Source organism: Oncorhynchus masou, chromosome 25 (assembly GCF_036934945.1).
Source record: "Oncorhynchus masou masou isolate Uvic2021 chromosome 25, UVic_Omas_1.1, whole genome shotgun sequence".
NCBI classification, from domain to species: Eukaryota; Metazoa; Chordata; class Actinopteri; order Salmoniformes; family Salmonidae; genus Oncorhynchus; species Oncorhynchus masou.
The window spans coordinates 42,521,320-42,548,959 of record NC_088236.1 but is presented as its reverse complement, the minus strand read 5'-3'; the positions used below and the strand labels follow the sequence as shown (position 1 = coordinate 42,548,959).

The 27,640-nt window shown below is 41.2% G+C and overlaps 1 protein-coding gene across 1 annotated transcript in view; it reads left to right on the top strand.

Annotated features, from left to right (window-relative positions):
* The window catches only part of LOC135514379 (fibrinogen C domain-containing protein 1-like), a 159,699-nt gene that overhangs the window by 5,962 nt on the left and 126,097 nt on the right, over positions 1-27,640 (top strand). The window lies entirely within an intron of this gene.

The window sequence follows — 27,640 nt, the reverse complement described above, 5'->3', positions numbered from 1 at the left end:
ATCTGGACACCAAAGATCCAAGCCACAAAGATAAGACAGATGACTTTAAAAAAACACAAGATTAATTGAAGAACGTATGCACGGTACAAGAAAAGGCACTTTGTGCATCATACCTTGTCGCCCAGTGCATTGCTAAATGCAGAAAATCCCACACCAACGCAGAGGATCTCATACTCCCTGCTGCAATTGATATGTGCACTGAAATCTTGGGAGAGTCACCTGCCAACAAACTTGACACCATGAGGATAAGAATCCAGGACATGTCTGAGGACATAATGCACCAGACATCAGAGCGCATCAGTACAAATGGCCATTACACACTGCAGCTTGATGAATCCACAGATGTGGCTAGCCATGCAATTTTAATGGTCTATGTCAGACACGCCTGGGATAATAACATAATTTTTTTATTTGTATTTAACTAGGCAAGTCATTTAAGAACAAATTCTTATTTACAATGATGGCCTAGGAACAGCAGGTTAACTGCCTTGTTCAAGGGCAGAATGACACATTTTTGCCTTGTCAGCTCAGGGATTCAATCCAGCAACCTTTCAGTTACTGGTCTGACGCTCTAACCACTAGGCTACCTGCCACCCTAAAACATCAACATGTTAGTGTTGGAGCAGTTAGTGCTGATTTGCCCACCACCACAGAGACTGTCTTTAACACAATGGATATGTACCTGGGCTCCGTGGGACTGGCGTGGGATGGGTACATCGGTGTGACCACTGAGGCAGCTGCCATGACGGGAAAGCACTCCGGAGTAGTAAAGCGGATCCTGTAGCGGGCACCGAGTGAGACTTGGAATCACTGCTTCCTACACAGGGAGGCATTGGCAGCGAAGGACATGGTGCCTGAGCTCCACACCATTCTCCAGGATGTGATCAAGTGTGTTAACTATATCAGAAAGAGTTCCACAAAAAGCAGGTGTTTCCAGGCCTTCTGCGGGGATATGGGTAGCGAGCACCAGCAGGTTCTTTATCATGCAGGGGTATATAGTGTTGGATCACTTTCATGAACTTCGAGCGTAGATTGCTGCGTTTCTTTTGGAAATCAAGTCACCTCTGGCCTAACATTTGGATTGTGAGGAATAGCTTGCACAGGTTGCCTACCTGGCAGATATTTTTTTATCATCTCAATTTGCTCAATCTGTCAATGCAAGTGAGGGGACACAATTGATTAGAACAAAGGGACAAAGTGGATGCCTTCAAGATTAAACTTACTGTTTGGGCAAATCATGTTTCTAACAGGATAATTGACATTATTTCCTTCAAGATTCTAAACCTGATCAACAAAGTGCACCGTAACACACTGAAAAAACAAACATTAAACAGCGTCTTGTCAAGCTGCAGGGAAAGTTTTGTGACTTCTTCCCGGAGAAGTACAGAAGACAAGATGACTGTAAGCAACTGTAATTTGATCACGGCCTGAGCATGCGCTTCCCGGAAATGACAGTTCTGGTGCAGCATAGTATGAGAGTATCCGGTTGGAAGGCCAAGATGGCATCTTGAACAGACACTTTTTTTTACCGAACTCCGCACCAAACTTCATAAAGATTGTAAAAAAAAACATGTTTACAGTCATTGCTATTGCTATTTCTATTTGTTCAAGATATAAGAGCTTTCCTGTGACAGGAATAATAATTGGATAATTGATTTTGGCATGTCCATGCGAAGTCATGACAAAAAAATAGAGGGGAAGAAGCTAGCTGTTCTATTGCTAATCAACAAGAGAGGAACGTGCCTGTAGACAACTACCTTAATGTTGCGTTGCGCAATCCCGGATCTGGGATTCTATTTATAGCCTCAAGCTCATTAGCATAACGCAACGTTAACTATTCATGAAAATCGCAAATGAAATGAAATAAATATATTTGCTCTCAAGCTTAGACTTTTGTTAACAACACTGTCATCTCTGATTTTCAAAATATGCTTTTCAACCATAGCTAAACAAGCATTTGTGTAAGAGTGTTGATTGCTAACATAGCTATAAGCCTAGAATTCAGCCAGCAACATTTTCACAAAAACAAGAAAATCATTCAAATAAAATCATTTACCTTTGTTTTCAATGAGGAGACTCTCAGTTAGATAGCAAATGTTCAGTTTTTCAAAAAAAATATTATTTGTGTAGGACAAATCGCTCCGTTTTGTTCACGTTTGGCTATGAAAAAAACCTGTATCCAGTTATAGGCTCAAGCTCATTAGCACAACGTAACGTTAACGATTTCTGAAAATCGCAAATGAAATGAAAATAATGCGCCTGCTCTCAAGCTTAGCCTTTTCTTAACAACACTGTCATCTCAGATTTTCAAAATATTCTTTTGAACCATAGCAAATCACTAATTTGTGTAAGAGTATGCTAAGCTAGCTTAGCATTTTGAGTAGCATTTAGCACGCAACATTTTCACAAAAACCAGATAACCAAATAAATAAAATCATTTACCTTTGAAGAGCTTCGGATGTTTTCAATGAGGAGACTCTCAGTTACATAGCAAATGTTCAGTTTTTCCTGAAAGAATCTTTGTGTAGGAGAAATCGCTCCGTTTTGTACATCACATTTGGCTACCGAAACGACCCGAAAATTCAGTCACCGACAACGTCAAACTTTTTCCGAATTAACTCCATAATATCGACCGAAACATGGCAAACGTTGTTTGGAATCAATCCTCAAGGTGTTTTTTCACATATCTCTTCATTGATATATCGTTCGTGGAAGCCTGCTTTCTTCTCTGAATTCCATGGAAAAATACTTGCAGCTGACTTTTGCGCACCAATTTCGGCGCAGGACACCGGGCGGACACCTGGTAAATGTGGTCTCTTATGGTCAATCTTCCAATGATATGCCTACAAATACGTCACAATGCTGCAGACACCTTGGGGAAACGACAGAAAGGGCAGGCTCATTCCTCTCGCATTCACAGCCATATAAGGAGACAATGGAAAACGGAGCCTCAAAAATCCTGCTGATTTCCTGGATGCCGTTTCATCTTGGTTTTGCCTGTAGCTCACGTTCTAGGGCACGCACAGAGAATATCTTTGCAGTTCTGGAAACGTCAGAGTGTTTTCTTTCCAAAGCTATCAGTTATATGCATAGTCGAGCATCTTTTTGTGACAAAATATTGCGCTTAAAATGGGCACGTCTTTTTATCCAAAAATGATATAGCGCCCCTAGAGTTTCAAGAGGATAACTACGCTTGGCCTATGGATAATCTCATGCTGTCGAATGCTGTTGAAGATGACGAATTCCCATCTTTACCAGTTACTCCGTGCAAACCTCCACCCTCCAAAAAACCCAACATGGACTCTGACATTGTGGCTACCCTCTCCGTACTCATCAACTCCAGGTCTGATGCCATTTAGAAAATCTTAGACGCGAACACCATGGTAATCGAAGGCTTGAAAAAGACTCGAGTTTGCATGTGGTGAAATCACAGATGTGAAAATGAGAGTGGCTAAAGTTGAAAAAAGTGTGGAAAAGGTGGAACAGAATAAAAATGTTTTCCATAGACGTCTCACTGATCTAGAGAAATACACAAGAAGATTGAATCTGAGACTACGACGTGCCAGAGGTGGAGAATGAGGATGTGCAACGAGAGGCTATCCGCATCTGCCAAGAAGTTATGCCTGCAGAGAAGAACAAAGTTGGTGACACCATCAACGTTATGCATCGCCTCGGCAAGAAGCAACAGCAAAATGATTCAAGACCAAGGGGTATCATCATCCTCTTCACTGCCATATTCTACAGGGATGCTGTCTGGAAAGCTGCTAGGAAGAACACATTCCTTCAGACCCATGGTGTGCGTTTTGCCGAGCAACTCAGCCCGGAGAACATAGAAGAAGGAACAAGTTCTGGCCAACGATCAAGAAAGCATGAAATGAGGGAAAGCCTGCTTGCTTCATCAACTGTTTGGAAATCCATACTCCTCTCTAGATTCTTACCAGAAGGAACCGATTGATGGTTTCAGCCATGGTATTCTCAATTTCCTTGTACTGATTAACATTAACTAACAAACCTCAGGTGACTATTTTTCGGGAATACTTAGGTACCGCAATAATTTATTAGCTTGTTATTGAATGACGACACCAGAAGAAGGCCTACATTGTTGAAACACAGTCTGGTTTTTCACTTTAAGTTGACTTAAATGGTGCAGATCTCTTCCATATCGCTTACATTCACTGCTCAGACGTTTTTGACTCATCCCACAGTTTATACTTTTATATTATCTTTGTTGTTTTGCATTTGTCTATAGTTCCTCTTAATGCTAGGGGTTACGAAACAATGTGAAGTGCAAGGCCTTATTTTTATTTGCTAAACAATTTCAAACAGATTTTTCAAGAGTCTCACTCAATTTCTGCGGATGCCAATTTAACCTTGGTAGAGCATCATACTGGAAGCTAAATAGCTCGTTATTAAATAATAATATAGTTCAGTTTAAGATTAAAGATCTGCTCTCACACTTTTGGGAAAGGGCTTGTGAAGAAAAATCTTATTGCAAGAACTGGGAGCTCTTTAAATTTGAGGTGTCCAAATACCTTAGAAAATGTGAATTCACCAATTTGTAAGTCGCTCTGGATAAGAGCGTCCGCTAAATGACTTAAATGTAAATGTAAATGTAAATGTAAAATAGGGTAGTAATCTTGCTAAAACCAGAAGAGCTGAGTAGGAATTAAGATAACTTCCCTTTTTCAGAGGTCCCCAGCTGGCCTCACTTGGGAGGAGAAGATGGAACTGATTGAGTTACAAAATAATCTGGATAATATACTGTATATAGATTAAAAACAGAAGGAGCCTTTGTTAGATCTAGGAAAACATTTTACTCTACAAATAACACTATCCATAAGTTAAACATTGATTGTTTTATTACAGATGACCAAAGATGAATCGCTAAATACTGTAGCAATTTTTACAGGAAATTCTATAGCTCTACATACCCGCAGGAATCCAAAGATATGTGGATTGTTCACTCTATCAGTGATACAGCATCTAAACAGTGTGATGAACCCATTAAAGTTGAAGAGATTATAGAGTCTATCAAACATCTAAAGAACAATAGATCCCCAAGTGTTGATGGAATTACATCAGAATTTTACAAATAATTTGTCAAATTTGTCTTCTTAATAATGACTATAAGATACTTACTACTTGCAAAAATAATTAAAGAAGTCCTGGATGCAATCATTGTTGAAACACAGTCTGGCTTTATGAGGAACAGACATATTTCTAACAATATCAGAGTAGTACTAGACATACTTGACTACTCAGACCTAATAACCGAGGATAGCTTCATATTATTATTTTTTAGATTTTTATAAAGCATTTGACACAGTAGAGCATCAGTTCCTCTTCCACTCCCTTGAGAAATGTTTTTTTTCTGTAAGGCTATTAAGACTCTCTATACAAATGGTAACAGCTCTATCAAACTGAAACATGGCACCTCACCTAGATTTGAGTTTAAGAGAGGAATTAGGCAAGGTTGTCCTATCTCTCCGTATCTGTTTTTATTTAATCACCCAACTTCTTACAATAATAGTCCTGTACAAGGTATTTCCATAGCTGGTGAAGAAATTATTATAAGCCAGCTGGCTGACGATACTACACTTTTTCTGAAAGACGCTAACCAAATTCCCATATCGATCAATATAATACAATCCTTTTCCAAAGAATCTGGGGTATATCTTAACATTAATAAATGGGAAATCATGGCTGTCAAAGATTGTGTGACACCTTCATGTTATGGTATTCCAGTGAAAGAAAAACTTAACTTACATATTTAGGCATAACCATTACTAAGGATCAGAAGTCGAGGTTTCTACAATTTAACCCTCTTATTAAACACATCTAAATCAATGGCTACAGAGTGACTTACCTTTAAAAGGAAGATTCCTAATAATTAAGGCTGAAGGTATCTCTAGGCTAACATATAGCACTCCATCTTTATATCGTGACAGTAAAATAAGGAAGGAGATAGACCAGATGCTTTTCAACTTTCTGTGGAGAAACCGTACCCATTACATTAGGACAACTGTTGTAATGAACACTTATGAGTATGGTGGGCTGAATTTTCTGGACTTACTACCTTATATAATACTTTTAAGATCAGTTGGATAAAACAATTCCTAAGAAGACCCACTTCTATGTGGAATTTTGTTCCTCATCATGTCTTTACCTTTAGTGGCCTTAACTTCATGTTGGTTTGCAATTATAATATTGACAAAGTTCCAGTGAAACTCTATTTTTCATCGGCAGGTTTTCTTGTCATGGTCATTAATTTATAAGCATAATTTTCTCCACACATATATTATATATGGAATAATCAGGATATATTGTAAAACAAATACCCCTTTGTTTTTAGAATGTTGTTTCTGAAAATAATATCCTGTTGGTGAGCCAACCTGTAAATGCAGAGGATTTTTTACTTAGTTATAAGGAATTCTTAGCACTTTACAAGGTCCCTGTAACACCTAAATATTTTGCAATTGTTTTAGATGCCATTCCCTCAGGTGTTGTTTTATTATTCAGGAATGTGTCAATACCAGACCCTCGGAACCTACCATCAATTAACCCTGTTAACTCATCAGTAGGAAAGATTTGTTTCTCTTTTGGTCCATTCAACAACAGAGCGATACGACCCTTGTTTCAGTAGGATATTGTATCTATACCTTATGTCATTCCTTATTGGAATGGTTTTATTGACAATATCCGTTGGAAAAAAGTATGGATGTTGCCACACACATACCTACTTGTTAACAAAATAAAGGATGTTTCTAAAGTATTCATAAGTATTATCCTGCCAACCACTATATGAAGAAGTTTAAGAAAAACATAAACTCTAATTGTACCTTTTGTAAAGCTGAAGATTTTTTCTGTAATTCATTTCATTAATCTTTTGGCCAAATTTCAGGACATGAATACTGACTATGTCCACTTCACCATCAGACCATTTTATTGGTAAACTAGACAGTATTGTAAAAGTTGTATTTTTTGGTTGGAATCCAGAGGTAGAAAAATGATCTAGATCCTTTGAGGCTATGGAGGGATCCTTAGGGGGATCCTTAAATTGAGGCTATGGAGGCTATGGAGGGATCCTTAGGAGGGGTCCTTAAATTGTGGATTTAAAGGAAAACATGAGCATACATCAGCATACAATGACACCTTTGTTTTTATGCCCTGGATTTCTATCCCCTTGATATTATTGTTGGATCTTATTTTAACTTCTTATGACTGCAGGGGCACTATTGGGTAGCTTGGATGAAAGGTGCTCAGAATAAAAGGCCTGCTCCTCAGTCTCAGTTGCTAATATATGCATAGTATTAGTAGTATTGAATGGGAAACACTCTGAAGTTTCTAAAACTGTTTGAATAATGTCTGTGAGTATAACATAACTCATATGGCAGGCAAAAACCTGAGAAGAAATCCAAACAGGAAGTGATAAATCTGAGGTTGGTATATTTTCAACCCATTCTCTATTGAAATCCCCTTGGGATATGTATGAAGATTCACTTCCTATGACTTCCACTAGATGTCAACCGTCTATAGAAATTTAAATGAGGCTTCTACTGTGTTGTGGGACTGAATAAGAGGGGAATGAATCAGACTACTGGCAGAGAGCCAGTTCCAGGTATCGCGCATAGCACATGATATTTTCATGCGTTCCGTTCCTCCTCAAGACACAAAGGAATTCTCCAGTTGGAACATTATTGACAATTTATGATAAAAACATCCTAATGATTAGTTTGAAATGTTTCTTCGACCTGTAATATAACCTTTTGAAGTTTTTGTCCGACGATTTGATCGTGGAGCACCAGCGTTTGGATAGGTGTACCAAACGTGCTAACAAAATTAGCTAATTGGACATAAATAACGGACATTATCGAACAAATCAAGCATTTATTGTGGACCTGGGATTCCTGGGAATGCATTCTGATGAAGATCATCAAAGTAAGGGAATATTTATCCTGTAATTTGTGGTTTATATTGACTCCAAAATGGTGGATAATGTTATAATATTTCTGAGTGCCGTCTCAAATTATTGCATGGCTTGCCTTTTCCGTAAAGCGTTTTTGAAATCTGACACAGCGGTTGCATTAAGGAGAGGTATATCTATAATTCCATGTGTATTATCATCTACATTTATGATGAGTATTTCTGTTGAATCGATGTGGCTATGCAAAATCACTGGATGTTTTTGGAACTAGTGAACGTAACGCGCAAATATAAACTCTGATATTTTGATAAAAATATGAACTTTATCAAACAAAACATACATGTATTGTGTAACATGAAGTCCTATGAGTGTCATCTGATGAAGATCATCAAAGGTTATTGATTCATTTTATCTCTATTTGTGCTTTTTGTGACTCCTATCTTTGGCTGGAAAAATGGCTGTGTTCATTCTGTGGCTTGGTGGTGACCTAACATAATTGTTTGTGGTGCTTTCGCTGAAAGGCATATTTGAAATCGGACACTGTGGTGGTATTAAAAACAAGATAACCTTTAAAACAATATAAGATACATGTATGTCTGAGGAATTTTAATTATGAGATTTCTGTTGTTTTGAATTTGGCGCCCTGCACTTTCACTGGCTGTTGTCATATCATCCCGTTAACGGGATTGCAGCCCATTATTAGCTAACATTTCGATGGCCATACTGAATAAATATGCTGATAATGGACAACCTTGTTTTACTCCCCTTAACCTCTTACACTTATGGTGGCGCTATTTCATTTTTGGAAGAAAAACGTTCCCGTTTTAAACAAGATATTTTGTCACAAAAAGATGCTCGACTATGCATATAATTGCTACTGTTCGAAAGAAAACACTCTGACGTGTCCAGAAATACAAATATCTTCTCTGTGCGTGCCCTTTAACGTGAGCTTCAGGTAAAACCAAGATGACTTGGCATCCAGGAAATGACAAGGATTTTTGAGGCTCTGTCTTTCATGATCTCCTTATATGGCTGTGAACGCAAGAGGAATGAGTCTGCCCTTTCTGTCGTTTCCCCAAGGTGTCTGCAGCATTGTGACGTATTTGTAGGCAGATCGTTGGAAGATTGACCATAAGAGACCACATTTACCACGTGTCCGCCCGGTGTCCTGCGCCGAAATTGGTGCGCAAAAGTCACCTGCCAGTATTTTTCCATGGGGCACAGAGAGAGAAGCAAGCTTCCACGAACTGCATGTCAATGAAGAGATATGTGAAAAAACACCTTGAGGATTGATTCCAAACAACGTTTGCCATGTTTCGGTCGATATTATGTAGTTAATCCGGAAAAAGTTTCACGTTGTAGGTGACTGCATTTTCGGTTCGTTTCGGTAGCCAGGCGCAATGTAGAAAACGGAACGATTTCTCCTACACACAGACGCTTTCAGGAAACACTGCGCATTTGGTACGTGGCTGGGAGTCTCCTCATTGAAAACATCAGAAGCTCTTCAAAGGTAAATTATTTTATTTATTTGGTTATCTGGTTTTTGTGAAAATGTTGCGTGCTACATGCTACACAAAATGCTATGCTAGCTTTGCATACTCTTACACAAATTAGTCAATTTCTATGGTTCAAAAGCATATTTTGAAAATCTGAGATGACAGTGTTGTTAAGAAAAGGCTAAGCTTGAGAGCAAACGCATTATTTTAATTTTATTTGCGATTTTCAGAAATCGTTAACGTTGCGTTATGCTAATGAGCCTGAGGCTTAGTCACAATCCCGGATCCGGGATGGGGAGTTTCAAGAGGTTAACAGTTTGATACTTTCTGAGAAGTAGCCATTATTTACAATTTACAATAAAACAACTCCAAAACCATAAATACAAATTAAACAAATAGGGTACGTGGACCCGTTGCGCACCAAATACAAACACGAAAATGAAACAAGAAACAATCTCTGACAAAGACATGATGGGAAATAGAGGGTTAAATACACAACAGGTTATGAATGGGATTGAAACCAGGTGTGTAGGAAGACAAGACAAAACCAATGGAAAATGAAAAATGGATCAATGATGGCTAGCAGACCAGTGATGACATCCGCCGAGCACCACCCGAACAAGGAGAGGCATCGACTTCGGCAGAAGTCGTGACACCTTGTTAGTGAGCATTTCTCCTTTGCCAAAATAATCCATCCACCTGACAAATGTGGCATATCAAGAAGCAGATTGAACAGCATGATCATTATACAGGTATTTGTATTTATTATGGATCCCCATTAGCTGCTGCCAAGGCAGTAGCTACTCTCCCTGGTGTCCGGCAAAATTAAGGCAGTTAGTTAAGGCAGTTAAAACAATTTTAAAAACATTACTATACATTCATAACAGATTTCACAACACACGAAGTGTGTGCCCTCAGGCCCCTACTCCGCTACCACATATCTACAACACAATATCCATGTGTACGTGTGTGTGTTTAGAGCGTATGTTATCATGTCTGTGCACCTAGTCTCAGTGCAGTGGGCAGCTGGGAGTAGGTGCTCTTATTCTCCATGGACTTTACAGTGTCCCAGAACTGAGTTTGTGCTACAGGATGCAAATTCAGTCGTATGTTTTTTGCCTTCTTTCTCTCCCCCCCCCTCCCATTTTTTACATAACATTTTTACCTTTGTTTACAAAGCAGTATATACAAAATCTGGCCATTTCTCTAAGCGAACCCTGAAGGCTTTTAAAGTCCTGTTATCACTGACACCCCAGACGCCAGGGATCACCCTGGTGTTAAGCCACCCAGAGGAGTTGCAAATGACTTTGAACTCCTCCAGTAGCCGACTAGCGAACAACGAAAAGAGCGAGTGCATCTTCCAGAGGGATGTGGTATCAACAGACACACGTGCACGCACGCACGCTCACACACACACACACACACACACACACACACACACACACACACACACACACACACACACACACACACACACAAGCCGTTAAAATTAGAGGAAATTACAGTGTAGTAGAGAGACATTAATGCTGTTGATGACTTTTGAGTGGACTTGGCATCTGTCACATCAGATCATAGACTGAAAGACTGTCAAGCACCATAATCCATTATGGACAATCTAATCAGGGTTTACAGTACATCTTAGAACTCTAACCAGCCATGTCAATCTGTCAGACTGGCCTCAAGTCATCCCAGTTCCAATGTGCATACCAAGCAGAGCAGTGTGGCCATTTGGCTTCCATCGCACTGTGCACACACTGGTTGAATCAGCTTTATTTCCAAGTCATGTCAACGAAATTATGTTGAACCAACATGGAATTGACATCTGTGCCCTGTGGGATGCATGTTGAAATAATGAATATGATACAGAACTCACCTGCATTGTTTTTGCACCGAATACAACAGATGTTGACCTTACCGTGAAATGCTTACTTACAAGCCCTTAACCAATAATGCAATTCAAGAAATAGTTAAGAAAATATTTACTAAATAAATTCAAGTAAAAAAAACAATTAAGAAAGAACACAATAAAATAACAATAATGAGGCTATATACATGGGGTACCGGTACCGAGGCAATATGCTGGGGTACAGATTAGTTGAGGTAATTTGTTAATGTAGTTAGGGGTAAAGTGACGATACCTAGATATTAAACAGCGAATAGCAGCAGTGTAAAAACAAAGGTGGTGGGAGGGGGTGTCAATGTTAATAGTCCGGGTGGCCATTTTGATGAATTGTTCAGCAATCTTGTTCAAAATTGTTCAGCTAAGGTGGGGGTAGAAGCTGTTAACTTCTTATGGTATAGGGGACGCTTGCGTCCCACTTGGCCAAAAGCCAGGGAAAATGCAGCGCGGCAAATTCAAATAAATTGATAAACAATCAAACTTTCATTAAAATCACATATGTAAGATACTAAATTAAAGCTACTCTCGTTGTGAATCCAGCCAACATGTCAGATTTTAGAAAGGCTTTTTGGCAAAAGCATAAGAAGCTATTATCTGTAAACAAAGAGGGTAGCATATTTCAACCCTGCAGGCGCTACAGAAAACGCAGAAATAATATATCCCATAAACATCACAATTGCTCCTTTTGTTCGATAAATTCCGTCCATATATATATCCAAAATGTCAATTTATTTGGTGTGATTGATCCAGAAAAAAAACAGCTTCCAAATTGCGCAACGTCACTACAAAATATTTCAAAAGTTGCCTGTAAACTTTGCCAAAACATTTCAAACTACTTTTGTAATACAACTTTAGATATTTTTAAACGTTAATAATCGATCAAATTGAAGACGGGTCTATCTGTGTTCAATACAGGAAGACATCAAACCAAGCTACTTTTTTAGTCTTGCGCAACTCTCAACAGTATTACGCAGTTCCTAGATGGCCGTACATCTTCATTGCACAAATTAATAACCTCAACCAAATTCCAAAGACTGGTGACATCCAGTGGAAGCGGTAGGAACTGAAAACAAGTTCCTCAGAAATATCGTTTCCCAATGAGAACTCAGTGAACAGACAGAGACCTCAAAAAAATTATTCTGAACGGTTAGTCCTCGGGGTTTTGCCTGCTACATAAGTTCTGTTATACTCGCAGACATGATTCAAACAGTTTTAGAAACTTTCAATCCAAATCTACTAATAATATGCATATCTTATATTCTTGGCATGAGTAGCAGGAAGTTGAAATTGGGCACGCTATTTATCCAAAAGTGAAAATGCTGCCCGCTATACCTTAAGAAGTTAAGGAGCCTTTTGGACATAGACTTGGCACTCCGGTACCGCTTGCCATGCAGTAGCAGAGAGAACAGTCTGTGACTTGGATGTCTGTAGTCTTTGACAATTTCCCTCTGACACCGCCTGTAGGTCCTGGATGGCAGAAAGCTTGGCCCCCATGATGTACTGGGCTGTACACATTACCCTCTGTAGCGCCTTACAGTCAGATGCCGAGCAGTTGCCATACCAGGCGGAGATGCTACCGATCAGGATGCTCTGTGCAGCTGTAGAACTTTGTAAGGATCTAGGGACCCTTGCCAAAACTTTTCAGTCTACTGAGAGAGATATGTTGTTGCACCCTCTTCACGACTGTCTTGATGTGATAGCTCCACTATAGCCCTGTCGATTCCTGTTCGAACCTCCTTTTCCTCTAGTCCACGATCAGCTCCTTTGTCTTGCTCACATTGAGGGAGAGGTTGTTGTCCTGGCAGCACACTGCCAGGTCTCTGACCTCCTCCCTATAGGCTGCCTCATCATTGTCAGTGATCAGGCCTACCACTGGTGTGTCGTCAGCAAACTTAATGATGGTGATGGAGTCGTGCTTGGCCATGCTGTCGTGGGTGAACAGGGAGTAAAGGAGGGGACTATGCACGCACCACTGAGGGGCCCCAGTGTTGAGGATCAGAGTGGCAGATGTGTTCTTGCCTACCCTTACCACCTGCGGGGTGGCCCGTCATTAAGTCCAGGATCCAGTTGCAGCGGGAGGTGTTTAGTCCCAGGGTCCTTAGCTTAGTGATGAGCTTTAAGGGTGTTGAACGCTGAGCTGTAGTCAATGAACAGCATTTTCACACATTTCTTTTCTCCAGGTGGGAAAGGGCAGTGCTGAGTTAGATTGAGATTGCGGCATCTGTGGATTTGCTGGGGCTGTATGCAAATTGGAGTGGGTCTAGGGCTTCCAGGATTATGGTGTTGATATGAATCATGACCACCCTCTCACAGCACTTCATGGCTACCGACGTGAATGCTACGGGTAGTCATTTTGGTAGGTTACCTTCACTTGAGACATGTAGGTATTACTGACTCGATCTAGGAAAATATCAGTGAAGACACTTGTCAGTTGGTCCTCGCATGATCGTAATACACGTCCTGGTAATACGTCTGGCCCCGCGGCCTTGTGAATATTCTCCTGTTAAAGGTCTTGCTTACATCAGCTACAGAGAGCGTGATTACACAGTCGTCCAGAGCAGCTGGTGCTCTCATGCATGCTTCAGTGTTGCTTGCCTTGAAGCGAGCAAAAAAGGCATTTAGCTCGTCTGGTAGGCTCGCGACATAGGGGCAGCTCGCGGCTGGGTTTCACTTTGTTGTCCATAATAGTTTGTAAGCCCTGCCACATCCGACGAGTGTCAGAGCAAGTTTAGTAGGATTCAATCCAAGTCCTATATTGACGCTTATCTTTTTGATGGTTCGTCTGAGGGCATACCAGGATTTCTCATAGCGTCCTGATTAGTGTCCCTCTCCTTGAAAGCATCAGCTCTAGCTTTTGTCTCGTTGCGGATGTTGCCTGTAATCCATGGCTTCTGGTTGGGTGTGTACGTATGTTCACTGTGGCGACAACGTCATTGAGGAAGCCGGTGACTGAAGTGGTATACTCCTCAATGCCATTCGGGTGAATCCCAGAACATCCCAGAGTCATGGGGAAAGCTGCAAACACATTAGGAGAATGCCAGAAATGTCCATTAGCCTTCCGATGAGATCATTCCAACAGACAGTAGTAGATAATGTGTTTCTTAAAACTCCAAAGATTTGTTTCGTGGGGTCTCTGTATTCTAGACTTCAATCCTTTGCATTTGGTATGGCTGATGTCGACCTTCTGCCAACATCTTCTAAGTTTCTAAACAACACATTGCTATGCATTGTCTGTGTTTCCCAGCTAATGCATTCTGTTCTGATTCATTCTGACCTATAGACATGCTGTGAGCCCCTAACTGAACAGACTGGATTACTGTGATTACCTACAGTGGCTGAAACTTTTCCTTTCCTTCCCTCCAATGATAAAACATTTCCATTTGCTTTCCACTTAAATGAGAGCTTACTGTTCATTTATCGTTGTAGTTGCAGGCAGGGCTGGGTCAAGATGAGGGATAAGGAGATGTATAATAATACAAATAATAACAAAACATTGAATTTACATTTTAATGTATATTTTCTACCTAGTGGTTGGTATTCATTTGATCTTATGGCAACATGGCTCCTAATTGATAGTTCTCCCCTGAGATGCATCTGCTCTCCACCACTGATTTCAATGTGACCTTTGAAATATAATTTAACTATTACGAACCCCATTACCACCTCGTGATTCATTAATTTATATTATATTTTAACATTGATGTCTAAGTCTTTATGCAACCGACTGATAGCAACTTTTTTCTGTTGAATGTAATAACTTTGAAAACAGCACAGGCACCACCCACTCAGTGGCAGTTATTTGTTTTTTCACTCCCTTATGACATACACAAATTGTGAAATGAAATGAAAAGAATTACCTGTTTCAAAAAATTATAACAAATAAAAACAGAAAAGTGATGCGTGCATATGTATTCCCCCTCTTTGCTATGAAGCCCCTAAATAAGATCTGGTGCAACCAATTACCTTCAGAAGTCACATAATTAGTTAAATAAAGTCCACCTGCGTGTTATCTAAGTGTTACACGATCTCAGTTTTTATTTTATTTTTTATTTTATTTCACCTTTATTTAACCAGGTAGGGTAGTTGAGAACAAGTTCTCATTTGCAACTGCAACCTGGCCAAGATAAAGCATAGCAGTGTGAACAGACAACAACACAGAGTTACACATGGAGTAAACAATAAACAAGTCAATAACATAGTAGAAAAAAATAATCTATATATATTGTGTGCAAAAGGCATGAAGAGGTAGGCAATAAATAGGCCGTAGGAGTGAATAATTACAATTTAGCAGATTAACACTGGAGTGATAAATGGTCAGAAGAACATGTGCAGGTAGAGATACTGGTGTGCAAAAGAGCAGAAAAGTAAGTAAAATAAAAATAGTATGGGGATGAGGTAGGTAAATTGGGTGGGCCATATACCGATGGACTATGTACAGCTGCAGCGATCAGTTAGCTGCTCAGATAGCAGATGTTTAAAGTTGGTGAGGGAGATAAAAGTCTCCAACTTCAGAGATTTTTGCAATTTGTTCCAGTCGCAGGCAGCAGAGAACTGGAAGGAAAGGCGGCCAAATGAGGTTTTGGCTTTAGGGATGATCAGTGAGATACACCTGCTGGAGCGAGTGCTACGGGTGGGTGTTGCTATCATGACCAGTGAACTGAGATAAGGCGGAGCTTTACCTAGCATAGACTTGTTGATGACCTGGAGCCAGTGGGTCTGGCGACGAACATGTAGCGAGGGCCAGCCGACTAGAGCATACAGGTCGCAGTGGTGGGTGGTATAAGGTGCTTTAGTAACAAAACGGATGGCACTGTGATAAACTGCATCCAGTTTGCTGAGTAGAGTATTGGAAGCTATTTTGTAGATGACATTGCCGAAGTCGAGAATCGGTAGGATAGTCAGTTTTACTAGGGTAAGTTTTGCGGCATGAGTGAAGGAGGCTTTGTTGCGAAATAGAAAGCCGACTCTAGATTTGATTTTGGATTGGAGATGTTTTATATGAGTCTGGAAGGAGAGTTTGCAGTCTAGCCAGACACCTAGGTACTTATAGATATCCACATATTCTAAGTCGGAACCATCCAGGGTGGTGATGCTAGTCGGGCGTGCGGGTGCAGGCAGCGAACGGTTGAAAAGCATGCATTTGGTTTTACTAGCGTTTAAGAGCAGTTGGAGGCCACAGAAGGAGTGTTGTATGGCATTGAAGCTCGTTTGGAGGTTAGATAGCACAGTGTCCAAGGACGGGCCAGAAGTATACATAATGGTGTCGTCTGCGTAGAGGTGGATCAGGGAGTCGCCCGCAGCAAGAGCAACATCATTGATATATACAGAGAAAAGAGTCGGACCGAGAATTGAACACTGTGGTACCCCCATAGAGACTGCCAGAGGACCGGACATCATGCCCTCTGATTTGACACACTGAACTCTGTCTGCAAAGTAGTTGGTGAACCATGCAAGGCAGTCATTAGAAAAACCGAGGCTATTGAGTCTGCCGATAAGAATATGGTGATTGACAGAGTCGAAAGCCTTGGCAGGATCAATGAAGACTGCTGCACAGGACTGTCTTTTATCGATGGCGGTTATGATATCGTTTAGTACCTTGAGCGTGGCTGAGGTGCACCCGTTTACATACACTTGTTCTGAAAGGCCCCAGAGTGTGCAACTGGCCAGGTCACAATTGCAAATGAGAACTTGTTCTCAACTAGCCTACTTGGTTAAATAAAGGTGAAATAAAAAATACATTTAAAAAACCTACATTTAGGCACATTGCACACACACCACACTCAAATTTATAGAAAGTACCGATACAGTCCTATTTCTGCAGGCGTTTACCTGGTATTCATTAAGACACTTTATGATAATGATGGATTCAATCTGGCACTTTTTTGAAGTAACTTACTCATCCCAAAGGATAGGGGTACTTGTTTAATTTAATCACAAAGAAAACAAACCATAATTATTAAGTATGTTTATCATTTACGCATTTACAATTAATACAAGGTAAAAAAAAATTGTCCCAGCGTCGTCCGGGTTAGGGAGGGTTTGGGCGGCACGGATATCCCTGTCTCATCGCGCACTAGCGACTCCTGTGGTTGGGCTGGGTGCAGTGCACGCTGACCAGTTCGCTAGGTGTACGGTGTTTCCTCCTACACATTGGTGCGGCTGGCTTCCGTGTTGGATGCGCGCTGTGTTAAGAAGCAGTGCAGCTAGGTTGGGTTGTGTTTCGGAGGACACATGGCTCTCGGGCTTCGCTTCTCCCAAGTCCGTGCGGTAGATGTAGAGATGAGACAAGACAGTAACTACTAACAATTGGATACCACGAAAAGGGGGTAAAAAAATGACGTGTCTGTTTTTCTGCATCATTTAAGAGGGTATGTATTGTATTGTACCTTTAAACTATCACAGAAAAATCACTTAAAATGCAGTTGCATAAAAATGCAGTCTGTCCAAAAAGAGCCATCCTCCTTAGTTTCTACCAGAATGCTCTGCTGAATTGACAAACAGAACAGTGGTTGCAGACCAGTGGAATTGAGCTTTCGTAATAAAATACGTTCTTCCCAACATCATAATTTCTTCCTGATATGAGGTAAAAAGGAGTTTACCTCTGTTAATGTTTTACTTTGAATGGCTTTGCATCATAGTTACTGCTTACTGTACATACCCCATCTTTCCTCTGCTCACCTGATGAATATGCATCCGGCCAACCATTATCTTAACATTGTACAAGACCAGTACAGTTCAGCTTAACGACAATTAGATTTGAGCTTTCTCCTCATTTTTGCTGATATACAGCCATGACCATTGCACTCACTATCAGTTTCTCAATTAGACACAGCCTCCCTACCACTGAATGGATCTATCGTTCAGTATTGTCCTAAATACGCTCTCATTGTGGTGTGAGGGAAAGGTGCAGATATCAGTGAGGAAATTCAATGAATGCTGACACAGAGCAGCAGGGTGGCCTGTGTGTTATACCCTCTTGGCTAAAGGATCAGACAAACAAACACGTAAGACGGAGTCTTAATCACCCAGCTGCGGAGGAGTAAGTTGACAACTGATTCCGGAGCACAAAGAGTCCCCTCTGGCCATTTCATTAGATATGCTGGACCATTTAAAAAGACAAAGAAGGACATGTCACCAAGACACATTGGGTGTTTCTGTTCGATAACCTAATTATGTTAGGGAGTTTTTTCAGTGAAAGTAATCAACATAAGGAAGTTCTTTGTAGCTGTAACGGCTGATGAAAGGAGAGGACCAAGGTGCAGCGTGGCAAGTGTTCATGCTTTTATTTGAACTGAACACTGAAATAACAACATTAACAAAGAGAATGAATGAAAACCGAAACAGCCCTGTCAGGTGCAGAAACACAAAACAGAAAATACCTACTCACATAACCCATGTGGGTAAAAGCTACCTAAGTATGGTCCTCAATCAGACACAACGGTAGACAGCTGTCCCTGATTGAGAACCATACCCGGCCAAAACAAAGAAATACAAAACATAGAAAAGGGACATAGAATGCCCACCCAAATCCACACACTGACCGAACCAAAATAGAGACATAAAAAGCTCTCTACGGTCAGGGCGTGACAGTAGCCAGCTATCGATATACGGTATAGCCCAGTTTTGCACTATAGATGTGCAGCTTTGCCACATCAAAGTAGGAGCCCAGTAGGAAATATGCCTAAAGCCATTTTGAAGCTCAACGGTAAGCCGCAGTATCTGGTTTCCTTATTACAGACCTATTTGTATGGATTGGTGCTCTCCCAAAGAATTATGTACAGTATGAGACATCCTCCTCTTGATTTGGGCCAACTCTTATAGCTTTCAGGGATTATTCTCCCATGGCTGTGGGGTCCAAAAGTCCATTTTCTTTTTTTTTCTTCCGTGCAGCCCTCTCCTACCCCAAAAGCTTGCCATTTACTTCATAAGTTTGGTTTAACACTCAGCAGTGTACTCTGGTAAACAAAGCAATCACTGTGTATTTATTTCTCTTCTCACTATTTCTGTATTTAACTCTACTTTAACTCTGCATTGTTGGACAAGGACCCATAAGTAAGCATTTTACTGTTTACACCTGTTTACGAGGCATGTGACCAATAACATTTGATTTGAATAGACCCATCCAGAGGTAATATTTACCATTGATTAAACAGAAGAACATGACACTATTTATGCATGGATGACAATCATAGCAGGTCAGTGGCGAAACGGCACCAACTCCCTCCTGAGTATGCTTGAAAGCATTCCGTGTTTGTCTTGACGGTGAGCTATTTCACCACTCTTATCTCTGGCACCTAGTGCCAGCTGCTGTTTGCAGATGCCTGTCAGATTGAATCCACTGTATGTGTGGTAAGAACATTACAAGGGAACACTTTGAATGTCAGGAAGTTTGCTTTAGCATTAACATCACACGGGATATCCAAATGTGAGACAAAAACAACAACACAGGTAGTGGTATACATTATGTGACTGTCTGTCTGCCCAAAGACTGATCTAGGACCCATGGTCTTTTCCCATCCCCAAGTGGAAGACCAAACAGTCTTGACATCTGCACTAACCTTCTAGAGAACGGGGAGTTCTCATTGTCTTCCATCCCCGGTAAAGCCTCAGGACAGCAGGCCAGTTAGGGGTTTGGCACTGAGGAGGAGCAGTTACATTTCCTGCATGATTTAAAAAATATATAAATCCACTTGGTAAATGTTCCCCATTAAAAAAAATAGATTAAGGATGAGCTCAGTAGATACGACTGCAGTGATAAAAAAAATCCTGCTCCTCTGGTGTGTGTGTGTGTGTGTGTGTGTGTGTGTGTGTGTGTGTGTGTGTGTGTGTGTGTGTGTGTGTGTGTGTGTGTGTGTGTGTGTGTGTGTGTGTGTGTGTGTGTGTGTGTGTGTGTGTGCGTGCGTATAATGCTCGAACCAGGCCTTTTTGTCATGTACTGTAATTAAATGAATTCGCTGCAGCGTCAGCCTCATTATTCCCAGCCGGCAGGAGGGTCAAGGTTTTTAATTAGGTGACAGGCTTTTAGCATGAGACACGTATCCTGGAGCCTGCATGCACTCCCTGTATCCACAGCACAGGTACACCGTTAATGCCAACACCCCTGCTCAAGTCACACCAGAGGGTCAGATGAGAGAACTTCATGACTTTCATTATCCCTCTAGTTTCTAATGGTACAGAGATCTGAGCTAGCTTCCCCTCTGCCTTCTTCCTCATAGGGTGTGTGTTTCAAGTGGCACTCTATTTACTATATTGTGTCCTAGCTTTGACCATTTCAAATTTCCCTTCTGCCTCCCTCCAAATAGAAAACTGCAGCTCAGTTATAGTCAAATCGAGGACAAGCTTCCTTTGTTTGAGTAAGGGCCACATCTTAGAACAGCTCAGATCCAAGGTTTTCTGCTCAAGTGGATTATTGTGTGTATAGTGTATCAGGGTAAGCTGTGATCAGGGAGCTATTCAACCACCGCCTGACAATTAATAGCCTGATAGCCTCCCAAATAGCACCGATCAGCATTATGTAGTACAAGCATATACTGGCCTTGTACAGGAGAATACACTGTAGCTCTGTTACAGGCAAGAGCTCCTAAAAGCATCTGACTTAATTCTTAATAATCATGCCTGGAATGGATCTCTTTAACTTGGGAAAGCTCCCATGCTATTGTTAATATACAGTACCAGTCAAAAGTCTGGACCCAACTACTCATTCTACATTGTCGAATAATAGTGAAAACATCAAAACTATGAAATAACACATATGGAATCATGTAGTAAACAATAAAGTGTTAAACAAATCAAAATTTATTTTATATTTGAGATTCTTCTAAGTAGCCACACTTTGCCTTGATAATGCTATGCACAGTCTTGGGATTCTCTCAACCAGCTTCATAAGGTAGTCAACTGGAATGCATTTCAATTAACAGGTGTGCCTTGTTAAAAGTTAATTTGTGTAATTTCTTTCCTTCTTAATGCATTTGAGCCAATCAGTTTTATTGTGACAAGGTAGGGATGGTATACAGAAGATAGCCCTATTTGGCAAAGGACCAAGTCCATATTATGTCAAGAAGAGCTCAAATAAGCAAAGATATGAAGGTCAGTCAATATGTAAAATTTCAATAGTTTTCAAAGTTTCTGTAAGTTCAGTCGCAAAAACCATCAAGCACTATGATGAAACGTGCTCTCCTGAGGGCCGCCACAGGAAAGGAAGACCCAGAGTTACCTCTGCTGCAGAGGATAAGTTCATTAGAGTTAACTGCACCTCAGATTGCAGCCCAAATAAATGCTTCACAGAGTTCAAGTAACAGACACATCTCAACATCAACTGTTCAGAGGAGACTGCGTGCATCAGGCCTTCATAGTCAAATTGCTGCAAAGAAACCACTACTAAATGACACCAATAAGAAGAAGATACTTTTTTTGGGGCCAAGAAACACGAGCAATGGACATTAGACCAGTGAAATCTGTCCTTTGGACTGATGAGTCCAAATTTGAGATTTTTGGTTCAAACCGCCATGTCTTTGTGACATGCAGAGTAGCTGAACGGATGATCTCCACATGTGTGGTTCCCACCGTGAAGCATGGAGAAGGAGGTGTGATGATGTGGGGGTGCTTTGCTGGTGATACTGTCAGTGATTTATTTAGAATTCAAAGCACACTTAACCAGGATGGCTATCACAGCATTCTGCAGCGATACACCATTCCATCTGGTTTTTATTTAAATTTTATTTTTTACCTTTAACTAGGCAAATTCTTATTTACATTGACGGCCTACCCACCCAGCCAAACCCTCCCCTAACCCAGAAGACGCTGGGCCAATTGTGCACCGCCTATGAGACTCCCAATCACGGCCGGATGTGACACAGCCTGAGAACGAACCATGGTTTGTAGTGACGCCTCTAGCACTGCATAGCAGTGCATTATACTACTGCACCACTCTGGAGCCCTACAAGTGGAACTTTCATTTGTAGGACAATGACCCAAAACACACCTCCAGGCTGTGTAAGTGCTATTTGACCAAGTAAAGTGATGGAGTTCTGCATCAGATGACCTGGCCTCCACAATCACCCAACCTCAACCCAATTGAGATAGTTTGGGATGAGTTGGACTGCAGAGCGAAGGAAAAGCAGCCACAGGTGCTCAGCATATATGGCCCTTCACTTTAGGTTAGGCTCAATTCCATTGTGAGTACTTGAAACTTTACCGTTCACAGTCTAAAGAAGTAGTCAGTAGTTCTGTCACCCCCTTTCTCCTGTGTGACAAACCAGCAGTGAACTCCCCTAGTCTTGAGGTGTTCAATGTCACTGCCTGTCTTGGCCTTGTCGGACAGCACCAGGTGAAACAGGAGATAGAGGAGAGGAGGAAACGATAGGGGAAGGAGTGATGGGGGTAGAGGAGAGGTAAAGGAAAGGAAAGGAAAAGTGGAGAACAGTAGAGGAGAGGAACAAGGGCGGCTCATTCTGTTCGACAGCTCCCTGCTGGTGCAGCCCAGGCCTGCACTCCCAGTGAGCCTTTCCCCTCTCTCTGCTGCATGGACGGATAAAAGTGGTCAAATATTGTCTCTGTTCAGAAGAGTGTGCTTTTCCAATCCCAACCCAAGTGGCTCACAGGGCCAGAGGTGGCAGAGATGCCAAGATATGAATGTCTGCTTTTGAGTTGTCTTATGTCAGATTCAAGGGCACGACGGTAGAATGGGATATAAGAGATGACTACTTGCCTGGCTTTCAAATGATTTCAAATAGTGATACACACACACACACAGACACACACACAGACACACACACAGCTCAATGTGGCTGCTTTGGTATTGCGTTACAAAGGGTAAGCAGCAGAATGTTTAGGCTCACAGGAAAAGTGTGGAGCCCCAGTATTCTCTGCTCTTCCTCGGCTAGATGTGTTCAGAGGGTTCTCATCTCTACAATAAAGGCTAATAATTCTTGCTGACAAGCGACATTGTTACTTTGATGTAACATATTTATCTTGTGCAGCATGGCACAGTAGGCTGTAATCCTTTCTGCACATTAATTATCTTTTAAAATAAAGATGACAATGCCTGCAGAGGATGCTGTGGGGGATAGGATAGGGAGTAGCTCCAGACTGTGGATGGGCCAGGCTGGGCCTAGTTTTAACAGGCTGAATGCTCCACTGCAGATGTGGCACTAAATCAATGACTGGCTCTATTTCTCATATCCTCTATGACACTGTGCCCCCACAAATGTTTAAAATATATATATATATAATAAACTGTTGCAATATGTATTCCTGATGTATTTTGTTTTGTCATGTTCATGTTTTGTGACGTGATGGTCAGGTTGTATACTGATCAAATTACTTTTTTAAACATATTCTTACAGAGCAGACAAACACATTCTTAACTTGTTGCAATCTGGTTGCAATCTTTCCCAGACCGTCTTAATTTAGTCATGACTGACATCTCTACCTGGTTGTAATCTAGTAATTTGGCTTCTCGACAATCACAAAGAACTGTTTATAACCATCCTATTCCAAATTGTGTCCACTAGATAACTGTATAGAGTACATACAGTACCAGGATGCAATATATACTGCATGAGGAAGCTGACATTACGACCATGCTATCAGTATGTGCCATTTGTAAGAGAAGAGACAAGGAATAGGCAGGAAACATTACTCTGGGGTCACACAAGTAGAAACAAATTGAAATGGCATTCGAAAAACAGCAAAAAATATAATAAGTCTGAACGCCTATAAAAAATGTAAGAAAACGCCTGCAAAGCAAAGTTTTCAATGTGGCAGTGAGAGGGTGCCTGCGTCCTAGTCTTTGCCCCTCCTGTGTCAATCACTTAATTTGTCATTATAGCTAACTGTCTGAAGTGCAATGGTATAGTAGTTCATGCATGCAGATACACATACGCATAAATGCGCACACACACACACACTCAAAGAAACAAACACTAGTTCTCCCACAGTTGAGAGAGCTGTTGTGTGGAGACGCCTAGCCAATGCACAGATGATTGAGCTACAAGCCAGACCCAGTTTATTTCCTGTCCCACTCTCCTTTCCTCCCCTGCAGAGATGCTTGCCTCAGCACCATGATGCAAAAGAGGAGAAACACAAAATGCAGATTCGGAGAGGAGAGGAGTTGGTTTTCCAAACCCCTTGTCAGCCCAAAGCAGTCGGAAGTGAAATATTGCAAAGCCTACTGTAGTTCCCATTTAGGTTATATTCTACGACAATGGAGGTCGTTAGTATGTCTTGGATATTTAACTATTTCTGTGTTTAAGGATTGTGAGACAGACTGAAGTGGACTGAATAATTTGTTTAGTGGTGAGAGTAGTTTGCTATGAGTAGATGGGTAAGAATTGGATTCATTGAGGTGAGGTTGGGTCCTAAATAGTTTTTGCCCATCTCAATCAATGATTTATTCACGAGTTGAAAGGGAAATTATGTACCGTATTTCAAGATATCGATTTTTATTTTGATGTTGATGTAAATAGAATGTATGCACCAGTTTGAGTTACACACAAATATCTCATGTTGGGATTCAGCCTAATAGCCTATCTTTGTCACGTCTAATCAAGGTGGGTGGAATCAGGCGCAGAGAGCAGATAGCGATATAAAGTTTTATTCTCCGGTGAACAAAATAAACACGGTCAACCCAAATACACACAGGGTGAACTTATCCAACACAGGATAACAGACTAACCGGAGAATAAGAAACAATAAACACCGACAGACAAAACGAATGACAAAATAAACAATCCCGCACAAAACAAGGGCAGGACAACCTACATTAAATACAGACACTAATTAACTAAACAACACACAGGTGAAACCAATCAGACAAAACCAACAGATACACGAAAAAGGGATCGGTAGTGGCTAATAGGACGGTGACGACGACCGCCGAGCACCGCTCGAACGGGCGGAAGTCGTGACAATCTTGCTTTAGTTACTATACCTACACTGATGTGATCCATTCTGGATGCAGTCCTAAACCCTTTATAAGGTCTATATATACTGAACAAAAATATAAACACAACATGCAACAATGTCAAAGATTTTACTGAGTTATAATTCATATAAGGAAATCAGTCAATTAAAATAATTGAATTATGCGCTGACCTATGGATTTCACATGACTGGGAATGCAGATATGCATCTGTTGGTTACAGATACCTTAAAAAAAAAGTAGAGGTGTAGATCAGAAAACCAGTCAGTATCTGGTGTGACACCATTTGCCTCATGTAACGTGACACGTCCTTCAAATAGAGTTGATCAGGCTGTTGATTGTGGCCTGTGGAATGTTGTCCCACTCATCTTCAATGGCTGTGTGAAGTTGCTGGATATTGGTGGGAACTGGAACACAGTGTCGTACACATTGAACCAGAGCATCCCAAACATTCTCAATGGGTGACATGTCTGGTGAGTATGCAGGCCATGGAAGAACTGGGACATTTTCAGCTTCCAGGAATTGTCTAGAGATCTTTGCGACTTGGGGCCGTGCATTATCACTCTGAAAAAAATAAGGTGATGGCACGACAATGGTCCTCAGGATCTCATTATGGTATATCTGTGCCCACACAATTCCATACACGTGGTCTGCGGTTGAGAGGCCAGTTGAGTATACTGCCAAATTCTCTAAAACAACGTAGGAGGCAGATTGTTGACGAGAAATGCTCTGGTGGATATTTCTGTAGTCCGCATGCAAATTGCACCCTCCCATCTGTGGCATTGTGCACATTTTAGAGTTGTCTTTTATTGTCCCCAGCACAAGGTGCACCTGTGTAATTATAATGCTGTTTAATCATTCTTGATATGCCACACCTGTCAGGTGGATGGAGTATCTTGGCAAAATAAAAATGCTCACTAACAGGGATGGTAAGAAATAAGCCTCTTGTGTATATGGAACATTTCTAGGATCTTTTATGTCAGCTCATGAAACATGAAAGCAGCACCTTACACGTTGCATTGGCATGCTGACTGCAGGAATTCCCACCAGAGCTGTTGCCAAAGAATTTGCTTATTTCTCTACAGTACCATAAGCTGCCTCCAATGTAGTTTTAGAGCATTTGGCAGTACATCCAACAGACCTCAGCTGCAGACCATGTGTAACCACGCCAGCCCAGGACCACCACATCTGGCTTCTTCACCTGCAGGATCATCTGAGACCAGCCACCCGGACAGCTAATGAAACAGTGGGTTTGCACAACCAAAGAATTTCTGCACAAACTGTAAGAAACCATCCCTTGGCTTTTCCCACATTTTGTTACATTACAGCCTTATTCTAAAATGGATTAAATAGTTTTTCCCCTCATTCATCTACACATAATACCCCATAATGACAAAGCAAAATTTGGTTTTTAGAAATTAGTGCAGATTTATTAAAGATAAAAAATTGAAATATGACATTTATATAAGTATTTAGACCCTTATTTTCAGCATTTTGTTTAAACACCTTTGGCAGCGATTACAGCCTTGAGTATGATGGGTATGATACTACAAGCTTGGCACACCTGTATTTGGGGAGTTTCTCCTATTCTCTGAAGATCCTCTCAAGCTCTGTCAGGTTGGATGGGAGGTGTCTATTTTCAGGTCTCTCTAGAGATGTTCGATCGGGTTCAAGTGCGGGCTCTGGCTTGGCCACTCATGGACATTCAGAGACTTGTCCTGAAGCCACTGCATTGTCTTGGCTGTGTGCTTAGGGTCTTGTCCTGTTGGAAGGTGAACCTTCGCCCCAGTCTGAGGTCCTGAGCATTCTGGAGCAGGTTTTCATCAAGGATCTCTCTGTACTTTGCTCCCTTCAATTCTCCCTCAATCCTGACTAGTCTCCCAGTTCCTGCCACTGAAAAACATCCCCATAGCATGATGCTGCCACCACCATGTTTCACTGTAGGGATTTTGCCAGGTTTCTTCCAGACATGACGCTTGGCATTCAGGCCAAAGAGTTCAATCTTGGTTTCATCTGACCAGAGAATCTTGTTTCTCACAGTCTGAGTCCTTTCATTGCTGTTTGACAAACTCCAAGTGGGCGGTTATGTGCCTTTTCCTGAGGAGTGACGTCTGTCTGGCCAGTCTACCATAAAGGCCTGATTGGTTTAGTGCTACAGAGATGGTTGTCCTTCTGGAAGGTTGTCTCATCTCCACAGAGGAACTCTGGAGCTCAATTAGAGTGACCAAGAGGTTCTTGGTCACCTCCCTGACAAAGGTCCTTATCCCCAGATTGCTCAGTTTGACCAGGTTCCAAACTTCTTCCATTTAAGGATGATTGGGGCCGACTGTGTTCTTGGGGACCTTCAATGCTGCAGACATTTTTTGTTACCCTTCCCCAGATCTGTGCCTCGACACATT